At 39.3% G+C, this 24017-nt stretch overlaps 2 pseudogenes across 1 annotated transcript; one reads left to right on the forward strand and one right to left on the reverse strand.

Annotated features, from left to right (window-relative positions):
* LOC146486383 (uncharacterized) overlaps positions 1-24017 on the reverse strand; it is a 93550-nt pseudogene that overhangs the window by 3425 nt on the left and 66108 nt on the right.
* Positions 14199-15707, forward strand: LOC146486384 (uncharacterized; annotated as a pseudogene). The gene is made up of 2 exons (XR_014860370.1): positions 14199-14976; positions 15381-15707. The product of XR_014860370.1 is annotated as an uncharacterized LOC146486384 (transcript).

Genomic DNA, 24017 nt, shown 5'->3' on the forward strand with positions numbered 1-24017 from the left:
CAAAACCAAAGCACAAAACTGGCACGCAAACAGCAAGCAATTGAAACAACACTTTGCGAAAAACTGCAAGCAAAGCAAGCAACTGCACATATAAGTCAAGAGGTGCCCCTGCTAGAGACATTGGGCCATCCCTAATATAGTTGGGAAACAGCTGACCAGCATTGCTTCGAGGTTAACTTAGCTTAAATTACATTAAGCCACATTTAATTTCAACCCTTTGGCAGTCGATTTCTCAATAGTGTAAATGAGTGAGTGCCTTGACATATTCCTGCTTGGCATTTTTTCGGATGCATTTAATGTTCGTTTTAAATTCTATGTCCGCTCTTATCCTTGCCCTCGCCCTGTATTGAAGGGTTTCTGGGCACGTTCCTTTCTTAGTGTGTCTTTTCCAGGACTTTATGGCTTGCTCGGAAAGGCTGATCTTTTCCTCGGCAGATTGGCTGTGGTGGTGTTATCTGCTGTCTCTGGTGGTCTTCTGGAAGCTGGGTCTCTTTGAGGATTCCTTCCCTTTCTGACTTGAGTGAAGACATTTTTTTGTTTAAGTCAGGCAAGACCACGGTCTCGATCCTTATCTTGTGGATCACTTCAGTTGCTGATTAAGGAGGAATGAAAGAGATGTATTTCTCGGTATCAATCTGGAGAAGGGGCTTCCCCTTTAGGTTTTATACTTGCGTGGAGGATAGAAAATTCTGTGTTTTCATTGGTCCCTGGTTCTGGCCAATAATAGTTGTATGGTTTTGATCCTTGTTTTTGCAGTGATGAGCTGATTTCTCAGCTTCTGGTTTTCTTTGATTAACCTTTCACAACCAGCACACTCTGGCATGGCAGCTGTTTCTGTTGTTTGTTGAAAATCATGTGGTATATTTTTACATCCGCTTACCTATATTAAGCTTTATATAATTTGATTCATTGTTGTCACAGAGTCACAAACATATTGATATTTCGTTGTATCCACTACAATAAAACCAAGGAGTTTACATGTAAAAATACCTTTTAAAAATAGTTTCTTACCGAGTCATTCAGTTCAGTTACACCGTCTATGTCATCCATTTATTGTTATGTTCTCAACCGGTGTGTTTGGACTTTTCAATTGTCTGGTTCTTCTACTTCCAGTTCAATTTTCACAAAGTTGTCGCTGCACAAGGTTGCATTCACAGACTGGGTAAGAGACTCGATTTGCCTCTTTGCATTCTTGAGCGTCTAGGGTTGCTTTCCATTTAGGAAAAAAATCGGAAGTTTCTCAATGGGAAAAAGTTGTTCCATTTAGTCAAAAATTTCACCTGTGTTGAGGTGTTTGTTGCCTGAAGGGACATCAACATGGCGGCCGAGTTGATATTAATGTTAGATGAGCCCCAGGCAAATGATAAGGAGAAAATGTTGATCCATTCTCATAAGGAAGAAATTTGTGTTATTGTAGCAACTACCATCTGTATGAGGCAAGATTTAAACAGAAATAACGGGTTTTTCGAAGTTATAGTGTCACTTAGAAAGTGTACACCCTCCAAATTCAAATCAAATTACCTACCATTTCCATAAGAAGAGCAGTTGTGGCTCAAAAGATGCTCCATGGAGGAAGTTGTGAAAAAGCAACCTGTACACTGGTATATCATAACATTCTCTGCTGCCATTAACAAAATGGTGGTGATACTTTGATTGCTGTGGGCCAGGAACTGGTAAAGAAAACCAAGAGATGTAATTGGAAGGTGAGAAACCAGTTGGACATTCCAACCAGGAAACAGGACTACTTTTTGAGCACTTCCACTTTTTCCGGGAATATCCAGTCGGATGAACCGGAAAGAGGTTTTTCATTTACCCTGGAACCAGAATTTTTGGAATTTTTGAGTAAATGGAAAGCGGCCTAGAGGTTTGTTTTGGCTGTACGTAGAAGGTTTAACAAAGAAAATGGAAACATTTGTTACCGCTCATTTTCAGCGACCTTTGGCTCTTTCACTGAGTACTGGACTGGTTGTCACATGCTTTGGCATGAACAGTTGGCACAAGACTTTCACCCAAATCATCTCATTGTAGTATTGTGTAGATTCTCTTCTTGGTGACTTCATCAACAAAGATAAATCGATGTATAATGTTGCCTTTCTTGAAGTACTTGGTGATTTTTGGGTCGGCTGTTCACATTTCCCATAACTATAGCATTCAGTCTCAGTGCTTTTAGTAGTGGTTTGCTCCATTAAATTTGGTGACCTTACAACCATGTGGAGACAAAACATCCGGAACATAATATTTCCCCATACATCTTAATTAAACAAAACCAATTTTTGTTGTTACATGTAAATAAGTGTCAGCTCTACGAACACAGAGTAAAAAATTAATTGGATGTGTCTGGCTAACTAAGTCTTAGATACTAGGTTAGTGAAACAATATCAATCAATTCATTAATGCATGAACGGGATCATTAAACGTTCATTTGAAAATGAATCTCACAGAAGATGCATGAAACTCCCCTTACATCATGCTGTATTTAGCCTTATGACTGCGTTAGACTCCAACATCAAATGTGGAACCTTTCGCTTTCAATTCATTAAACGAGAACAGTTAACCAGTTGCAAGAGTCACTATCAATCAGTGACTTCTGTATTCCGTGTTGGTGGCTACTGCCAAAGTAATTCCAGTACCTTGAGTGTGACAGGTACTAGGCTCGCTATGCCTTAGTTCACTGCTTGCCAGGGAGTTCGAGTTTGTATAAGCTGCTGCATACCTTGTTGTACCAGGGGATAGAAATTTCAGCTTTTCAAATGAAAAGGTGGATCTGTCTGATCAGAATCCTGGGACTGCCTGGGAATGTAGTGTGCTGGCCTCCACCACCCCCGCAATATCATCTGGCTGAAAAGGGCATTATTCAGGCTGCTGGGGTGGCCACTAAGAGGGTCCTCTTCAGATTGTTACTCTGCATACTCTGGCCAGCTGGTTTTTTTCATTGGCAGAGTGCCCATTGTAGGTTCTTTGGGCTTGTTCCCAGGAATGTCTGAGGGCTGCAGCAAGGGACATCTTCAGAGCATCTGCGCAGTTGCTATCTATGTGAAATTCAAGAATCTTGTTAATATGAAGACGACTTCTAACACTGACGTGAAACTGGCTTGGTTACAAAATGCCACCTTGACAAAAATCAGTGCTTAGCTTCAGACCCGTTTATTGCGTATGGATAACGTACATACATTTTTTATTGATGAACAACAACAACAAATCTATAGATACACCTTTGTAATTGTGTAATTGATGCCAAACCAAAAAAATGAGTACATTCAAGGTAAATTTACTGAGCCGGTAAGTAGCTAGAAGTTCTTGTGGTATTTAGCTATCTCAATTCGCTATGGACCTGATTTCCTTAGGGAGTGGATTTCTAGATTTATGGTAAATAAATACACGGCCATTCACAGATCCCACATGTAGTGTAAAAGAGATTAACTACAGTTTGCACTTTCTAGCCATTCATCAGTTTCGCTGCTTGCTGATTTATCGTTAACACCATTCACCTCGAGATATGTGACATGGAGTAGATGCATGTCTTGGTCTAGGCCTTCTTCGTTATCGCTAGAATAATCTTCCTCAATTGTATTGACTCTTTCTGCTTGGTTTCTTCAGACACTTGCAAAGTGCCCCACCTTGTTACACCGTGTAGAGGAATTATGCTCTGTGGGACACTTCTTGGGGTCTGTGGCTGTTTGGGATTTCCCACTGCTGTCTCCTCTGCTCCGTTGCTTTGGCTTTCTTCACCTGTTGGGTTGTTCCTTTTTGTCTGCAAGTGTATTTACTTCAACTCTCGGATCTTCTCCTTCCAATACTTGCATCACTCCATCTTTGGTAGCTTCAAACATGCGCCCTATATGTATGGCTGTATTCAAAGTCAGGTTTTTACTTTTCTCTAGGCAGCGCTGTCTCACATGGTCATCCAGGGATTTACAGGCGATTGCGTTATGGATGAGCTTCTCTGAAAATATTATATCTCAAGGCTTCAAAACCAGAATTTGGGGAAATTTGGAGGATTCCCACTTATCGAGAGCTCGATTTTAGTTTTGGCTATAAATTTTCGCATTCAAGAGCTCTTGTCAACTGACCATTTAGAATCCTCTTGATAAGTGTTGACTTCACACTTCAGAACGGGAAATCTGTCGTAAATAGGACGTTCGATGTCTTATTTATAGCAATTGAACGTTAGATTGCCGATAGAATCGCTTTTTTGGTTACGCGAAGCAGTTTTTTCGGGCGGTCGATTTTACCTTGTGATGCGGCTAATCTCAAAAAAATTCAAAAATAGGCCGAATTTCGAAAAATAAACCCCAGCAGGTTTGTTAACTCATTAATATCTATCTACAGACTGAAAATGAGGGTAGGTTAGGTTTTCGACTGTGGCCGCCCTTTGCTCGATTTTCCTGTGCACTCGCTCTTAAAATTCGTGAACTTGCGACTAAATTTTCGTAGCCAGTCGCAAATGGCGGCTAAATTTTTTTTAATTTCGAGCCCTGGTTCTATCTCCTTCTGAGGAAAACAGGCTAGCCACTTCTCCTTGAGATTTAGGTCTTCCTTTATGGCATCATTTGTATGGCTGACAAGGTCCCCATAGTGTTCTGCCAGTTTGTTGTCGTTGAGAAAGTTTACTCGTAAAACTTCTGCTTCGAGGAAAAATTCGTAGGCACCGTCCTCAATGTGAGAAAGTCCTCTATTGCGTAATTGCCGATCCTCAGTAACCATCAAAGTTTGGGTGAACTTGGTACGAGATTCGAGGGAATCATAATTGGCAAAGAGGTCTTCCTCCAATAGACAACTAATTTCATAGTGTTTGATTGCTGACTGTCAAGTTGATTCGTTAGGGGATGCCATGTTGGATCAGACGTATTTCTTATGGTTGGAAACAACCTTTCGAATTGCCCAGGCACCAATATGTTGTATTTTGGATAGTCCTTCATCAGGCATTCCGTGAACATCAAAATTAATGTGCTCTCTGATTGTTGCCTCTTCAACCTTGGAAATACACTTAACAACCTCTTTGTAGACTGCAATCATCAGTGCAGCACCAACTGCAGATTGGTGTCTGTCTAAAGGCTTGACACCAAATAACAGTTCCAAATCCCTAATATAATCGTTTGACCGTGTAATGAGCGAGTAAAGTTCCCTTGTATCATTGCTTCATTGTGTGGTGGAGATCTTCACTTCATTAGGATTGACCAGTGTATCCTCAAAGATAAGAATTTTTCCGAAAACTTCTTTATCTTTATTGGAATTGATATCCACAATAACTTTGTTTTTCTCAATAGCAAACTCACTTTGAGGCCCTTTTACCAGCATGCTCTCGAAGATCAAAGAAATGTTCAATGATGCTGGAGGAGTTGTGTGGAATTCACTCTTCAGTTCCTCAACCTACTTTTTTCCCCTCTTTGGATAACTGATTAAACATTGCTCTGACCAGAGAAGTTTTTCCTGTTTCTGCCTGCCCTGTGAGAGGACATTATGTATGGCCTCTTTCCACTATCTCAAGCCCTTTTAACTGCTCAGAGGTCAGCTTCAATCTGTGAACAAATATTTCATAAACATGATACGCTTGTTTTGCGTCTAATGATTGCAGTAAAACCATAGAAGACACGACAAATGGCGCTCTACCTTTCCGTGTGATCGCCAATGCTTCCTTCCCAGAAAAACAATTACATTCCAAATTGAAAACAAAACCATTGACTGTATGCGATCGTAGAATAAGAAAACACTGTTGACTGTTGTGACGGGACGTGTGCGAGGGATTTTCCCGGGAAGCGGAGAACAAAGAGCGTTTTCGTCGTGTCAGATGTCGGTCACGCGCTACTCACCTCACCCCAAGGCAGCAATATCAATTTGCTCTCAATTTGACCACGCTTCCTCTCGCATGGGAGTGATCTATGAATGGGCTTTGTTTAACCACAGCATTTACCGCATCCAGCCAGAATGGAACAGTCAGCGTGACAGTTCTTGACCTGCACACAAAAATATGTAACAGTGAATTTGAACTTTGAATGCCAATATCTTGATTTCCTTCGTCAGCTGGCGCTTCTCATTTTGAATGGATTTTCGATCGAATGGTACAAGAGGAAAGCTTAACATCTCGACTTTACTGGTGCTGGGTTTGGAAGCAGGCGACTCGAATTTCCGCGTGAAAATCGCCTTGGCGCTGGAGGATTTCTGAAAGAGCTTTCCTTCCTTTTCTCTCTATATAACGCTCAGGTAAATGACGAAAGCAAAACCTTCAAAATCGCCTAAATTCGCCGTTTTCAGGCAAAAGAACAACAAAGCACAACGATTGAGGTAAGTTTACATTTATTGTGACTTCAGATAAACATTTTCGCGAACATTTGGCTATAATACAAACCTCTTAATATTTCCATATAAATCCCCAAAATTTTGTAAACAGTCACCAGTCACACCGTTCATGTGGGCTCCCTGTGGTTTTTGTGGATGCGACCGTACAGAAACCTTTTTTTTCTAGAACAGACTAGAACAGCTCATCTTAACTTGAACTCTTTTAAAACTTGATCCTTCAGTATCTATTTTGTTTTTTCAAGCAACAGACATTTTACTCTTTCGAATGTTGTTTTCTTTCCCTGTTGATACCACAGAAGCTGTTGTGGACCTCACTTGTCGACTTCAATTGAATTGATGATCCGCGCGGATCACCAAATCCCCACACAGAATGGAAAGGACAGCAGCATACAGCCACAAAAGGCATAGTTTACTAGAAGTTTATTAATTTTTGAAAAGATGCACAATTACAAGAACAAAAGACTAAGAATAACTTTTTTTCACGTCAAAACAATAATCCAAGATGGCAGAAGAAGGGGCAACGTTTGTTGTTTCTCCTCCCAGGTTTTCAATTTCACGAAAAAGTTCACACACCAGATCAAAGTTTGTATGACCATAATCGTCACATAAATTACACAGTCCTGTAAGCATGGTGTTCATGTGAAAGTTCTGTGGTCGGTGTGTGTAAATAAATGTCCTCTTGACACTGTTGAGGTTTTCCAAAAGGTACTCTGTTCAATGTTTTTAAGGGAGTCTTGCCAATAACGTAAAGCATTTTCTTTGCCATCAATCAAGAGTCCACCACATGATGATTCTCTGGCAATGTCATCATGATTAAGAAATTCCGTCTGTTCTTCTAACGTTTTTGGACTTACTCGCTGCCTGCTTAATCTAAACTCACTGGCTGGAACACCACCACGTCCAAACAGGATAGCATGGACTCTTGCTGCAGGAATAGTATTTGGGGAATATTGAAACAAGTTTTGCAGAAAAGTGTATGGGTAGTCATGGGCCACAATTGATAGCAATCTTCCTTTCTTGTCCCCATAGTGACGAATTCTACCAAGGCTTTTGGCTTGAGCCTGAAACTGAACCCTTGAGTTTACATCCACGGGGTATCTTTAAACTAAGCAATTTTGCTTTGTGCCTTTGTATTGCCGATCAAAAGTTTCTGTTTCTGTAACGAAGCATTGTCCTTGACTTGTTTGGTAGATTCTTTGTCCTTACATTTCTTGTACTCCTTTGCTGAGATTTGAAGAAATTCATTTCCATGAGGTGGTTGTTGTAGCCATGAACAGCCAAATGGCTGCTGCCAATTTCTGCTTTGCACAAATTCCTCCATTAGTTACGTTAACCCTTTGTGGACCAAATTAATTTTCATGAATTTTCAAACTTTTCAGTGGCTTCTGATTTAATAGCCATATCTCCAAAACTGTTTAACATATTTTGATAATTTTTTCACAAGTTAACTTGCAAGAAAAATGTTCGTCAAAAAATTAACTAGTGACATTATACTACGTCATTATGACATCATAATATTAGTTAATATTTAACCAAAGGCAAAACTTCGATTTATTCTCCCATTTTCAAATGCGCATAAAACAAAAGTGAGCAGCTCAAAAAATCGGCTGTGTGGCCAATTATTTCTTACAACTCCTAACTATTGTTTTGATACCTAATTTACCTAGTAATTACATCTATACAACAATAAAAAGTCACTTTTTCTGACCAAGGTACTCCTCTCGCAAGAGCAATAAATGAGATAAAGCAATACTAAAGCTGAGATAGTTCTATTCTCTGCCAAGTTTTTGCTTTTTCTCTTTAGTAAATATTGTAAGTAATAAAATGTACTATTTCTGACTGATTTGGAGTATCCTTGTCATTATTTAGTTTTGTTGGTGATAGATTCCAAAGCACGGGGCAGCACATAATCCAACATCACAGTCTGGACAATAAAAACTTGTTTTCTTTTTTGATTTGTAGGCTGTACAGACTGTGCATCTCCTTTCCATTCTCTCTCAGATCCTTTGCGAGCTTATTCCTATGGTTTGGAGATTCATTGTGGAGAACAAGGCCGTTATAGATAGCCCTGTCTATAAGGTCAAACAACAGCCTTGTCCACCACTTCTTCCCAGTGACAGAAATTTGATAATATGATTTCATTTGATCATTTTTGTCGACCCCACCCATGTGTTTGTTGTAGGTTGACACTATGGGTGGGCATGTCACTGCTTGTAGGGTTCCATCCCTAGCCCTTCTTTGAACTTCTGGTAGGTCAGCTGGAGGAGCTGCATTTGTGGTTCCAGCAACCCAAACTGCTCTCTTCTCCATCCACAAGACATGTAGAATTAGGCCTTTCATTCTCCACAAAGCACTACCCTGAGGTAAATTCTTTATTGTGTCCTTGTGGAAAAGTGCAGGAGGAAATTCCTTTCTGTTTTTCCTGATAGTTCCACAACAGAGAATGTTTTCGCGGTAAAGGTCTTCAATAAGTTTACAAGAAGTAAAAAAATTGTCAAAAAAGACAGTACCATTTGCCCTTTATGTGCTGGCAAAGATTCCACACAACAGTGTAGCCTAAGCCGTGCTGAACTCCACCAGGCTGTTAACCTGTGTAAACATCAAAGTCACACATATACCCATTGATACTGTCTGCTCGACACCATAACTTTATGCCTCTTTTGATAGGCTTCATTGGCATGTACTGCTTCAAAGAAGTTCTTCCTTTATATTTTACCATTGCCTCATCTACAGCTTGCTCCCGGTGAGGGTTGTACTGTACCTTGAAATTGGTTTTCAAGTCATCAAGAAATGGTCTTATTTTGTAAAGTTTGTCAAAGTCAAAGTTGAATTGTCATTGACATGCATGTTATACAACAAGTCAAGAAATCTCTTCCGGCTCATTACCTTTGTGAGTGCAGGCATGCCAAGAATCCAATCTTCACTCCATATATCTTTCAATGAAGGCAGAGAATGGAAACTTATTGCAATAAGAAGCCCTATGAATGCTTTTAGTTCTGTCAAATCAACCGGGCTCCAAAGTGACGAGTCTTTCCCAGACTCTTCTAGCTTTTGTTTTGCGTATTTGTTTGTTTCACGCACGGTATTGCTTAGCATCCTCTCATCCACCAGCAAGGAGAAAAAATCTTTTGCTGAAGCTTCAGCTGGGAGAATTTTTGTAGGACCAACTTCTTCTCGAAATTGAGGAATATCCATCTCACTCCTCTGTTCACTCCATGCAACGTTTTCAAATGTAAAACGTGCAGGACGGCCACGCTCTCTCTCTTCTTCGCCAGAATCACGGTCTTCACTAGAGTCACTGTCTTCGTCTTCACTGCTTTGATCAGGAAACCTTGGCAAATCTTCTTCATCTTCTTCCATTGGAATTGAATCTAAGGACTCAGCGACATCAGAAATATCGCCTTCGAAGCCTTCGATGTCCGATTCGATGCCATCGAGAGGAATATCAAAGGTTCCTTGGAAAAAGTCGGCCACATTTTGAGCGGAATAAATAATTTCCCTGCGTGACAAGCTGTACAAAGATAATCGCGAATAAAAAGCCGGAAAATATCGATGAAACGCTGAAAGAAAGACGAAAATGCTCGCTAATGAAAGCTACAGGCGCTGTAAACACGAAAGTAACGGTGGGGGCCTGGTAACTTTTATTTGGGATCGCTGCTGAGTAAAAAATTGCAGTCACCTAAGGTGTCCGATATATCGGACAGTGGTCCGCAAAGGGTTAAAGGTGGTTCAGGTTCGAAGTTTACATACTTCACCGCCACTGTCCTTATTGTCTCAATCATTTCCAAATGCATGGACCTTTTGGTTCTATCTTGGGCTTCTTGGTAAGGCCTCAAAGGAAGAATAGTTTTGTGTTCCTCTCGACGCACTCAAATGTGAAGTAGCAGCTTTGCTATTGTCTGTGACATCTGATTCAGTGTTGACCTGAAAAAGTTGCATCAGAAACACTTCAGTCTCAAATGTTGGCATAAAGGAACAACCAAAGTTATGGAGAGCTAGCAAAGACAGCATTTCACTTTCCCTCATTTTCATTTATTTATATATTTCTCTTCCAACTTATACAAGTCATGGAAGCTTTCTAGGCAGCCAGACCTCCAGGAGAAGTACACTCCAATATAAATAACCCAGCACATAAGCTTACAATAAGAAAAGATGTTGCAATCTCCTGGAATGACAGGCATGTTTTTAGTTTATAATTTACAACACTTTCACATTATGAACTATAAACATGTGAACTGGAGTCTTCAGAGATCAGTTAAGGCAAATAATTCAATTCAAGCAACCTGAAATTAAAAAATAAATAAAATATACCATAGCTTACCGTTTGCATATCTGGTACCAAGTCAATCGCAGGGTCAGTTTTGAGCTCAACATGTTGTGAAGGTAAGCTATCCTTCTCCTTTTGAAACTCTCCCTGAAGGAAAAGGAAAACAGATTCAAGTTACATCGAGAAATGCAACTGAAGTTTGCTTCTTGATAGCACTTTTTTTCATAGAACTGCAGAACACGGATTTGTGACAAGATTCATATCCTTGCACAGGTGTGATGAATCGTACTACGATCGATGTAACAACAAGCAGAAGTTTTTGAAAATTTACTTACGTCAACTGTTAATTTTCGGCATTTTTCCTACACCCTAATATGTCTTTGGCAAGCCATACAAATCGTGCGCTTTCTTGATCCATGTTTTGCATCAGGAATGCAATTTTTCTCCTCTAATAATATAGTCGAACCTCCCGTAAGGGACCACCCATAATGTCAGGGATATGTGGTCGCGACCACCCATAATGTCAAGGATATGTGGTCGCTTACGGGAGGTGGTCCCTTAACAGAGGTCAGACCACAGGGTGTCTAATTTTGGGTAATTTACATATGGTAATTGCGGAGACCTTACCCTTTTGCCAGTGCTTATCGAATCCCAAAGTTTTAACTTTTCTTTAGACTGCCTGAATTAGGAGCAGAAAGAAAACGGCATTTTGCAATCTTACATTTCAAGCTTAAAACATCTCCAACTTTCGTGTTTGTTTGTTTGTTACATAATCCAGTTGACGCTCTTTATCGCCACAATTTTTCTGTTGAGCAATGCAAGGTTAAGAGAGTCATTCCCGGTCTTGCATGTACATACATGCAATTTACAAGTTAAGAGAGTTTCTTTCCTACAAGGGATTCAATCTAATTGTAATTTATTTCAGTGTACACTATAGTGCATGTGTATGTTATCAATTGTTTCAATGCTAAGAGAATTGCCAAGGAAATAGAAAATTATGAGCTGGCTGAGCTTAACACACTGCTCGAGCAATAAAAACAAACAAGGCAAAGATTATGAACCAGAAAGCCTGAAGGGGATGATTGCATCTCTAGATAGACACTTGAAGAACAAAGGCTATAGTCTGTCCATTGTTTGCGACAGAATGAATGAATGAATGAATGAATGAATGAAAACTTTATTTAAGTGTCTATGTTTTTGGCTATAAGCTTTATGGGGACACTGTAAAATAATAAGTTAAGTACCAAGTACAAATTAAAAAAATTAAAGAAAATTGCGTGTACGTTATGTAATCATTTACAAAATTTGTTAAAAAGCCTAAAAACGTTAAAATATTTACAAGAGTTGAAGGGTCAACTTTCCTTATGTTCCTCTTAAACGAGGTCATAAGTGTCTTGGCAACTTCGACCAAATGAGAGGTGCCATATATTTTATTGTATTCCTACCAAATCTTAGAGTTTTGAATCTTGGGAGTTCGAAGTCACTATTCCGTAAGTTATACTGAGTGTTCTTTAAATTAAATATCAGAAATATTCACAGGTATGAGACTGTGCTTAACTTTAGACAACAATGTGGCAATGTCTTGTAGACGCCTTTTGTAGAACGTTGGTAGTTTGGCACTGTCTAGCAATTCTTGATAGGGTGCTGATCTGGTTTTGTACACCGCTCTTAGCGCTCTCTCCTGAATCCGCTGGAGCTTTCTCCAATCCGATGCATTGCAAAAGTGCCAGACTAGATGGCAGTAGGTTAGATGGGGCTGAATTAAGGACTTGTAAAGCGATAATTTAGCATTACAAGGTATCAAGTTGTGTAGCTGCATTAGGATTCCTACTTTTTGACTGGCCTTGACAGAGAATTCAGTACCTCCGAACAAGTACTGGACGGAAAACAAAACAGTTTTGCTTGGCTGGCTGCAGCAAGTGCCCAAACAAAGCCCGACAACTACCCAAAGAGGAAGAAGAAATTCTCTGAAAGAGCAAGAAACTCGGTTCTAAAAATCCAGAATCCTTAATTCATACAATGTGGTGGCTACTTAACCAACAGTTTGGTCTCCAGGGAAGGCAGGAACACCACGGAATGAGACTGGAGGATTTCAGAATCATGAAAGGTGAGGTGGCCTTGAATTTCTTGAGTTTGCTGAAGGGCCAATGAAAACCAAACCTGGAAGTTTGAATGGAAAGCCAAGACAGTTTCAGTCCAGAATGTTCCAGACTGGCGGAGAGAGATGTCCAGTTGCATTATTTCGTCAGTACATCAGCCAAAGGTGGTTCATCTGGTTCTTCTGCTTTAAGTGAAGTAACTCCACAAATGATGAGCTTACAAGTGCAGAATCCGATTAATTCCTTCACTAACTCAATGTCACATTCAACCTCAACAGCAAGACCTCATTTGTCATTAAACTTCGCAAACCACAATTTCATTTCACTGAAAGTGATCTGGATACAGACTGAACAATTCCTTAAACTGATTAGCCAGACTTTTAACTTAATTGCGGCTTAAAAATGCTTAAAAAAAAGAAAACTGTTGTTTTGATAGAAGGCGTTACTTTGACTGAACACACAATGACATTTTCAAGGTTTGAATAAATTATTTTTGCATGTTATTTGTGGGCATTGCTTCTGCTAAATTATGATAAGCTATCTTGAAATTTTTTCATGTATATTAATAGGTAATTCCATAATTTTTCTCGTGCAATTTGGAATTATAAGCACTTGCAAAAAAAAAACTAGAAATTGCACTCACCCAATTTTGTTAGTCGATGAAAAGATTTACGCGGCTTTTTTATTCCTAATTGCACTTGAAATCACCTGATTACCTATACATAAAAGGTAGCTACACAGAGATCACGTTGCTTGAAGTGATGCCATTCTTCGTGCTTGGATCAAGCACACAAAGCACCAAAGGGCATTTTGCCCGAAAGCAAAACAAACGAACAATAAACTTAACAAAGAACTTATCAATATTAAAGACAGACGTTAACTTTTCTACTTAAAAGCGTTTAAACCCGACATTACTGAGAAATTGCAAAATATTTGGCCACTCCATGGGACTGAAAATCAGTGAATCGCTTTGAATTATTTCCCCACATATGAATGTCACGTAATTATCCAGAACAATAGGTATGATGTACCTTTCGTAAACAACACAAAGGCTTCGTACTTTATTGGCCGTTTTTTAGTAGAATTCTGAAAAAATAACGTTTCAGCCAATCACAGAGCTTGAATTAATTAGTTGTGTAAGCAATTTCGAGCCTTCTACTCCACATGTGTTGCCACAAGCCGCTATCACTCTTTGGCGTACAATGACTTAAACATATGAGTGATTTTACAACTGACACAATTCTAGCACAGTGGATAAGGAGGAAGACTTTGAGCAGATGACTGGTGGCTCAAAACCAGGTAGGTAAACTTAATAAAAAAAAGAGAAAGAAAAGAAAATTGGTATGGTAGAGGATAAGTTAATTGGGGGACTCTAAGGTAATTAGGGAGGGGTGCCCAAGTTGAGATAGCCAGGGGGAGTCAAAGTAAGAGGAGAGGGAAGGGAGGGGAGACATCTGTTCTTTTTTTTTATTCCATTGTTTTTAGACGTACCCCCCAAAAAACCAAGCCCCTATTTTTTACTACACCCCATAAAATGTATTTTCCGCTGGTATTCCAAGTAATTAGTTGCAGTTGTTTTCGTTTCACACCTGCCGCACCCACTATTGTGCATTCTGATTTACATGCATGTTCTGATTGGCCAAGTATTAGTATTTATATTCTCCGCTGTCTCCTGAGTGCCATTCACGCTCGCGGTTTCATACAGTTTATTCATCCTCCTGGTTTGCGTTCTCCCTTTTCGTGTGAATGCCCAACGACCGGAAGCAGAGCGAAGGTTCGTCCGTTCCGGCTGAAGTAGGCCAAACGTCTTCAGGTGATAGTGGAGGCAACTCAGCAGCCGTTGATCAAGTTTTTTCCATGTTTAAGGATTTTCTTGAGAAAAAATTGGAAGATAAAGGAAAGCAAATCGAGCAAAGGAGTAAGTTAGATAAAGAAGTTGTGCAGTTAAAGTTCAAGGGGAACCAGAAACAATTTGAACTTAATGCCGAATTGGATGCCATTTTGAAGGCATTGAAGTTGAAAGTGAAAGTATCGAGCCAAATTTATCCCAAATCAAGAAACTTTCCAAAGAAGGCAGGCAGCGTATTCGAAAGCGACAGAAGCTGATAAAAATCGCGGACAAAAGTAGGGACGGCTGGCAGGTTGTAGCTGAGTACGAGTCAGACGAGCTTGCATCCGGCTCCGAAGATGAAAAGCGTCTTAAGAAGGCAAGGGAAGCGGCGAGCCGCAAGAGACGTCAAAAGGATCAACTCTCTAGTGATCGTGGAAAGAAAGCAAGAATTACTTCTGGCGCTGATAATCAGCTTTTTCGTGGTAAGAAAAAGAGCCCCCTCTTTACTTTGTATATTCATGTGTGTTGGATCCGCTTGCGCAACCTACCATATTTCTTGTGTGATTTGTTTGTATTACGGGAATTTAAGGGTAAAATGATTTACGTTCGTTTGAGCGAAGCGAATTAGAACGTAAATGTATTTTCCGCTGGTATTCCAAGTAATTAGTTGCAGTTGTTTTCGTTTCACACCTGCCGCACCCACTATTGTGCATTCTGATTTACATGCATGTTCTGATTGGCCAAGTATTAGTATTTATATTCTCCGCTGTCTCCTGAGTGCCATTCACGCTCGCGGTTTCATACAGTTTATTCATCCTCCTGGTTTGCGCCCCCCCCCCCCCCCCCCTCCGTTTACTACTGGTTTCGTCATTGCTTTTATTTTTAGGCCGTAGAGATGCTTCTGGGGACTTCTTCCGTTGTTTCAAATGCGGCAAATTCGGACACTGGGCCAAGGACTGTAGATCCGTGTTCTGGTCAGGGAGCTACCAGTCCTCTAGCTACAATGCTTGCCCTGGAATCTCCTACAACAAGCCGACCGCAGGCCAATCATCTCAACCGAAGCAATGAGGATGATTTGGCGCAGGTAGATCAAATTACACAGAATTACGAACTTGAAAGCGGGCGTTCTTTAGGTGTCAAGGGTAATTTGAAGAATAATTTAGGTTTCTGGAGATCTATAGGTGCTCCAGATTTTATTCTGTCAATTATTGAAAACGGCTACAGGCTGCCATTCATCAGTTTTCCATTGCCTGTAAAGCTTAGAAATAATAAGTCGGCTCGACTTCATGCTGCTTTTGTGGATCAAGCCGTTCTTGAGCTTGTTAACTCTGGTCGGGTGCGTATGGTTAAAGAACAGCCTTTAGTTGTAAACCCCTTGTCAGTTTCTATACAGCCATGCGGCAAGAAGAGGTTAATTCTTGATTTGCGCCATGTCAATAAGTCATTAATTAAGCAAAGTGTTAAGTATGAGGACTGGAAAATTGCTATGGCTTATTTTGCGAAAGACGCGTACATTGTTTCTTTTGATTTAAAAAGCGGCTATCATCATATCGAGATTGCACAGGAACACCAAATTTTTCTGGGGTTTTCATGGCGGGCACCTGATTCCGTTAACGAACTATTTTATGTTTTCACTGTGCTCCCGTTCGGTCTCTCCTCAGCCCCTTACGTTTTCACTAAGGTTTTGAAGCCTTTAGAAAAGTATTGGAGAATTCAGGGTCTTTGTATAGCCATCTTCCTTGACGATGGTTGGGCGATTGTTCAGGATAAGGAAAGTTGTCGTGTTAAGGCCCTAGCTGTAAGGGGGGATTTGTATAATGCGGGTTTTGTTGTCAACGAAGAGAAATCTGTATGGGAACCCACCCAAGTATTGGATTGGTTAGGTATTACCTGGAATTCTGCACTGGGTACTTTAAAAATTGTTGAAAGAAGAATTATTAAGATCATCAATACAATTAATCATATTATTGAAGCCGATCTGAAAGTGTCTGCGAGAGAGTTGGCCTCCTTTACGGGTCAAATTATTTCTACCGGGCCTGTGGTTGGTAACATTGGTAGGATAATGACCAGTAATTGTGTCTTGTCTACCTTGTGCAGAGACAACTGGGATTCTGTATTCCGTCTTGACGATTATTGCAAGGAAGAACTGTATTTTTGGAAGGTTAATATGGTTAATATCAATACTAGGTATTGTTTTGTAAGTAAAGATCCTAGTTATTTTGTTTATTCAGATGCTAGTGCTACCGGGGGTGGAGCATTTATTGACTTGAACAATGATTTTGTGTGCCACAAAATGTGGTCGGAGAGCGAGACCGTTCAAAGTTCTACGTGGAGGGAGTTGTCTGTTATTGGGTTTTCATTACAATCATTTGCTCCAGTGCTTGAGGGTTCACACGTTAAGTGGTTTACTGATAGCCAAGCAGCTGCTAAGATTGTTGAAGTGGGCAGCATGAAATTGGATTTGCATAAGATGGCCTGAAGGATTTTTGATATTTGTATTCGATTGGGGATTCATTTGGAAGTACAATGGATTCCTCGCACCTTGAATCAGCAAGCCGATTATATTAGTCGTTTAATCGACACTGATGATTGGCAAATTACTGAAGAATTTTTTCTTTTTCTTGATGCCCGGTGGGGGCCCCATAGCGTTGATTGTTTTGCTAATTATTATAATCATAAGCTCCCCAAATTCTTTTCGAGGTTTTGGAACCCCAATACTTCGGGTGTTGATTTTTTCTTTCAGTCTCTTCGAGGGGAAAATTGCCTAGTAGTTCCTCCAGTTGGTATCGTCCAACGCGTATTGCACTATTTGAAATCTCAGCAGGCCGTTGGTACGCTTGTTGTACCTCTTTGGCCTTCGGCTCATTTCTGGCCTTTAATTACACTTAAGGATAGTAGTTATCTTGTTGCCCACAGTATTTATATTGGGAAGGAGGTTCTAACCCACGGTAGGAACCCTAATTCGCTCTTAGGGTCTGATCTTTTCACAGGAAATATTATTGCCTTGAGATTGAAATTTACTGAGTAATCTATTTGATGGTGTGTCTATTAGCCTAGTCATTATATCATTTTGGTGGCACTGGCCAAAACAATATATTGTTTATTTATGTGGCACTGGCTTAATCAATGGTTTATCATTTCTCATGGCACTGGCTTAAACAACGTATTGTTGTTTTATGCGGCACTGGCCTAGTTAATGAATTTTGTTATATCGGGCACTGGCTCAAATAATTATGGTTTATCCTTTTATGTGGCACTGGCCCCATGATCGTTATTTCTTATTTCTTTTCCTTTTGTTCGGTTATGAGCGGATGTTCTTTTTGCTCTTTTAGTGTATATGTTTTGTTCTTCTCTTTCCAGGTAATTTTGTCAAGTAAGTCCTGGAAAGGTTTTCAACAATTTTCCTCAAGCAACGTTTATCAGGTTTTAGAAGTTATGTTGAAGTCCAGGGCGGATACAACTTCTAAAGCCTACGTTCGCGTAATTAGGAAGTTTTTTGAGTGGTGTAAAAGTAAGCATTTCAACTTGCAGCTACCTTTTCCTCTTAGTGTTGTTTCTCTTTATTTATTTGAAGTTCAGCAGTCTTGCACCTCTAGTTCCTCAGTAATTTTAGCCCATGCCGCCCTTAAATGGCTTCATTCCTTTGTCCCTAGTTTGGATCGTAATCCTTTGGATAGTGACTTTTGCAGGAATATTGTCGAGTCTGCTACACGCCAGAAATCACAGCCCGTTGTGAAAAAGAAGCCTATTACCACAGATATCATAAGGAGTATTTTAGATATCCATAATAAGAAAGACGCTAATTTAAAGAATCTTCGTATCGCCGCGTTATGCTCTTTAGCTTTTGCAGGATTTTTTCGTTATGACGAATTATGCAGTATCGCTCCTAAGCATATTGAATTTCACAGTAATTATATTAGAATTTTTGTACCTCGTAGTAAGACTGATGTTTATAGGGAAGGGAATTACGTCTTCATTAGCGCATCCAAGTCTAAGTACTGTCCTGTTAGTGTTTTACAAAGGTACTTAGATTTATCTGGTATTGACTTATGTAGTTCTCTCCCTTTATTTAGACCGCTTGTTTTTCACCGTAGTAGTTCTATCTATACCCTTAGAAGTGGTAAGATTTCTTATACTACTTGTAGAGATATCTTAAGGAATACCTTAAGTCAGCTGGGTTACAACCCTAATGATTACGGACTTCATAGTTTAAGATCCGGTGGTATTACTTCTGCGGTACGTAATAGTTGTAACTCAATTCCAGAAAGGCTTCTTAAAATGCATGGTAGATGGAAATCTGATTCGGCCAAGGATATGTATGTAGAAGAAAGCCTTGAAAGCAGATTACAAGTAACTAAGTGTTTAGGTTTGTAATGTATTATCGAATGTATATTATTTAATGCATGCTTTTATTATGAATTGTAAAAAAAAAAAAAAAAAAAAAAAAAAAAAAAACAGTCTTGTGATTTTCCTGCAAGTTGTCTTGTATTCAGTAACAAACAGTTTTGTAATTTTCTTCAGTCTATTATGTATTAGTAGCTATTTATCTTATAATAAACTGTGTTGGATCCGGTTGCGCATCCTACCATATTTCTTGTGTGATTTGTTTGTATTACGGGAATTTAAGGGTAAAATGATTTACGTTCGTTTGAGCGAAGCGAATTAGAACGTAATTAAATCCCTGTTTAGACCTTTCATTTAAAAAAAAATAGTTGGAGAAAATTACCTTGTTAAAAATAAAATTGCCTCGTAAAAAAAGATATTACTTAGTTTAAAAAAAATTACCTAACGAAAATTTCTGACTACAGCATATACTCATTACATGTAAACTCAGGGTATTCTTGTTAAAATTTTATTTTTATTGGAACAACTATAAAATTATTATTCTGAATTAAAAAAATAGCGCAAGAAATAGCAATTAAATATTATTGTAAGGCATGTAATGCAACATTTAAGTCCCGTTATTTTCTATCTATGAAATAGTTTTACAATATAATACACGTAACTTATAGTCCCTTCAAACTCGACATATCAAACTAGAAATTGAGGAGGTGTAAACATTTGTAGTACAATTCAAAAATGGGTTTTTATTCAATGCGTACATTCAATTCAATGCATATAGTCGATTCAATGTGTACATTTAATTCAATGATCTTCAGACCTCGTTCCGAGTAGTCAGCGGAGTGCCACAACTGATTCAACGAGATTCACTATATTGACTGAAGTACGACCAGGAGAGAAGGACTCTGTGAAAAGCAAAGAATTTCGTGTAAGGAAAGGGATATATTCGTACAATTCTTGCACATTTTAGGCATTGTAATGGTATAAGTAAATCATATACATGCATGTTACAGTTTATAGGTAAATTGTTGTGTTGTAGGGTGCTGCTATATTATAATTTTTAAAGTTGTGAAATTTGCATGCAGATAGTTTAAATATAACGACTGGTGTTATTGAGAAAAGGAAATTGTTGTTTATAAGGTTGAAATCCACTGTCCAAATTTGAGTCCATTCCATTCCGTATTTGTGGTGAGGCAATCGGGGATCATTTGCAGTCCAATCTGAGGATCATTTCCTGTCCAGGGATCATTTGTGGTTCAATTTGGGGATCATTTTCAGTCCAGGGATCATTTGCAGGCTTGTACAGTTCTCTGAGGAACCTCAGGGCTCGATCGACTACGATCAAATGTGTTTTCGCATTGCTCAAATCTATCACTTTTTCAGGGCGAATAAACTCTGCTTTTCCAACACAGAATTTAGAAAGATTGGTAAGTCTTCTAAGTTGAATGACTGATTCTTGGATGCCATTATCGGTATCCCTTTCCTTTTCTTTGCTTTCCATATTTTTGGTCCTTTTTTGAGACTTCTTTGACTGCCTTTTCTTGCAATGATGGATCGATGAGATTTCTTCTATGCTTATGTTTTCTTTCAGGTGACGACTCTGCGTCTCCACTACTTTTAAAGCTAGTACGTCTTCACTCAGTTTACACAGGTGACACGGTATAATTAACTGTTGTTTGATTCCCATTTGTGAAGGAAGGCGAAGCGTTTCTGAAAGCTTCCAGTATATGCACAATACCTGTCACTATTTCTAAATGTTTCCAATGACGCACCTTTGCATGATGCTTATATTTGTTCATTTTCTACGCCTTGAAGAACTGGTATAGCATTTCTCATGCAATTGACAAGCTCATTGTAGTTGCTGAGTGGCTCCTCAATGTAGTAACTCGCAAATCTATCCTCAAAATACTACAGCAGCACTTGAAACATTTTGGAAATCACAACAAGTTTTACGAAATGATTTGAGCAACTTGCTCCACTCAAACCTGTCAATCAAATTACCAATGTTGCAGCAGAAGTTTTCAAGGTTGCTGTCAAAAGAACATCCGGTTTGACTATAAGGTCCTCCTCATCAAATCAAACCCTTTGAAACCAACATTTATAGTTACTTCCATGTTGTCATCTTGGGGGAGGTGCTTTTTTCTTCGAGCAAAACTCACATGCCTGCTTCTCATACGATCTGACAGTTGCATAGCTTTTAAATAACATGACTTTTCTTTTGTGGGTTTTCCAAAAGAAGAAAGCTGACTTGAGCGACAGGTACTTTCAGATTCTTCATTCCAGTCTGGAGGACCATTTTTGATCATGGTTGCAGTGCCAGCAAATATTAATGAACAAAAAGAAATATTGTCTCTTTGGGCTGTCTTTTCATAACTAAGAAGAACGACCTCACTCACAAACACGCAGACATACACACACTACCACCACCACCTCACTGAGTCCCTCCTCTTAATCCAACCCTGATCATGCAGTCATATGGCAAAAATTATTCACAGGTAATGCGAGTATTCCAGTCGCCTGTCCCTAAGCAGGTACCATCGTAAGGCAGACAACTTAATAGATTTTTGGTCTGAACCAAATTTCCCTTTGCCTTTAATTAAATGAACTTAAAGGAAGATTCGTCTGTAAGGCCCTTTTTATGTAGCCTTGGGTACCTGAGACAACCCTCCCCCTTGAGACAACTTTACGGAACATTTTTATGGAGTTGTGAGTTTTAACAGCTGTCCCCTCAAGCACACCGGTGTCTCTCGGGACAGCTAGGTAGGTTGCATATTGGACAAAATGGCAGACCAAAGGAAAGGATAAGCAATCAATGTTGTGTTTTACTTTCAAGTCTGGCTGCGGTATTGTCAATGGCTGTTGATATTTTTTTGGTGCCTTCTTCATAATCAAAGCCATATGCTTTCTAACCTCGCATCATATTACTTTTCTGCGTAACTGTATACGAGTACAAGATTCCTAGTACGAGTTACAACCCAAATACAAATACAACTGAAACTGGATTACAGTTGTCTTTAATCATGCTCGGTTATCACAACTCGAGCTTGATTACCGGGTTGGTGCATGTTGATTCCAAAGGATTCGACTCATACTTGAGTTGTAGTATTCGTGCACGGATCGCACTTATGGGATTGAATTGTTGACAGGAAACTGGAACCGAGCATTCTCGACCCCCAAATAGCACAATAAATTGGCCGAATGTCCAAGAGATGGAGTCGGGCATTACAATTTCATTATTTTATGGGTATTGTATTGATAAGTTTCCTCTTCTTTAAACGAATTTGCTTCTTCTATTTCAAGATAAATTTCCACTTATTAGGTTTTGAAAAGCAACTTGTGTAGAGGTAAGACTATTGAAAAGTTTCCGTAAAGTTTTGTATTAAATTGTTACACCTTGGTACTTTTTTATTGTGGTTTCAGCTTCTACAAAGCTGGGACCTACATTGTCATCTTGTAGTGTAAATAAGTAAGTAAGTCCATTTTCCGTAAAGGTTTGGCATGCCGAAGGTTATTAGCGATCTTTCATCGATAAATATGATGTCTTTTTGTGACAGGTGCTACCCTTTTCTTTTGGGCCAAGGAACGAGGTTAACAAAGTTCGATACCCTGGTTCGTTGTATCTTGTAGTTTTTGACAATCTTCGCTGGATTTCATACGGTTGTCGGTTTTATATCGATTTTAAAAACGTCATAGCTGCGCTTGCCATGTGCCATGACAGGTTGAAGAGCTCTGTCTGCTTTATTCGTACGGAAGATCCTTGTATGCAATTTAAAATGGCTGCCGCGTCTCTCATGCCTGGATTTTCAAGGTGGCAGTTTGTGGTTCTTGAAAGGAAAACACAGGTTTTCAATGCCATAAATCAAAAGAACAACTTCTAAGGAACACTCGGCTGCTTAAAAAGAGGAAGTCAGTGAGTTCATAGCAAAGAAATTCCTGTTCGAGATTGTGTCAAGGCGAAACATGTGCCAACGCAAACAAGAGCTGCAAATCATCACATGACCTGTAGAAGTTCTCAGAAATTTTTGTGTGCTCCTGGGAATCGTCTTTACAAGATTCTACAGGTTTGAATGTGAATTTTACCATGCTTTATGTTAAATTGATTGATTTATCATATTTGAAATAGCTTTGGCGAAATTTTCGAAAAACATACTCATGCAGTTGCTTTTAGTGACTGAGGGTGTGCTTGGATCGGTCTCCTTAACGTACATTCATTCAATGTAGCTTCATTTGAGGCGAAAATTGAACGTATTTGCTTTTCAAGGGTGAAGACAGGTCTGTCGGAATAAATTTTTTCAATTAAGGAAGCTTATGCTTCACGCTTATGTGAACCAATGGAGAGCCAAACCATATCTATTACTGTTCCTTGTGTATTTTTAAAAGTGTAAACAAAACGAAATCCTCCAGCCCATACCAAAATGCGCCTATATGACAACACCTTCAAATAACGCGGCACAATTTTGGCACTGACTAAAGCTATTCATTTACCCCTCTGAATTTTATACAACATTGCTTTTTTTCTGCAATATTCTACCATCGTTACACAGGCCCGAAGCATTGATTGACTGATTTAAAATGGACCGAAAGGTTTAGAATTCCTTTGGTCGCTAATTTTGGTACAGATCATTGTTTGAAACCTTCCTCGAGAACTTGAGCTTCCCTTACACTTGGTCAGTAACGCTAATAGAGATACCTAGAGTATAATGGCAGTCTAAAAAAACCCCTTTATTACTTGGAAAATAACCTCCCTACACATTTGCAACCCCACCAACATATTACATACACCTACCGAAGTAATACCCCAGCTTTGCAACTTTTTCATAAATGCACAAAACAGGAGTCAATAAAACAGACCAAAAAAACGTACTCTAAATGTAACAGTCACATATAATTTATTGATCTTTGAAGAGAGTCCCTTTCATTTTCTTACAATGACTTTTTTCAGGGTCAGTCGAACGCAGGCAATAACTTTTTTCATTGGGGTAGCTGAAACCACATGCACTCCTTTGAGTGCCTATTTTGTTCTTTCGCTATTGTCAACCGGTCGCCGTATGTACTACAAACCAATAATGACAGGGTGATTGTGTATTGGAGGAACAAACATGAAGAGTGACCCCCTATCTGCTTCTTCTAATAATTCTATTGTTTTCAAACTCAAAACAACTCAAACCAATTAGGTGTTTAA

The sequence above is a fragment of the Pavona decussata genome, unplaced genomic scaffold, assembly GCF_977016875.1.
Source record: "Pavona decussata unplaced genomic scaffold, jaPavDecu1.1 SCAFFOLD_21, whole genome shotgun sequence".
NCBI lineage: Eukaryota > Metazoa > Cnidaria > Anthozoa > Scleractinia > Agariciidae > Pavona > Pavona decussata.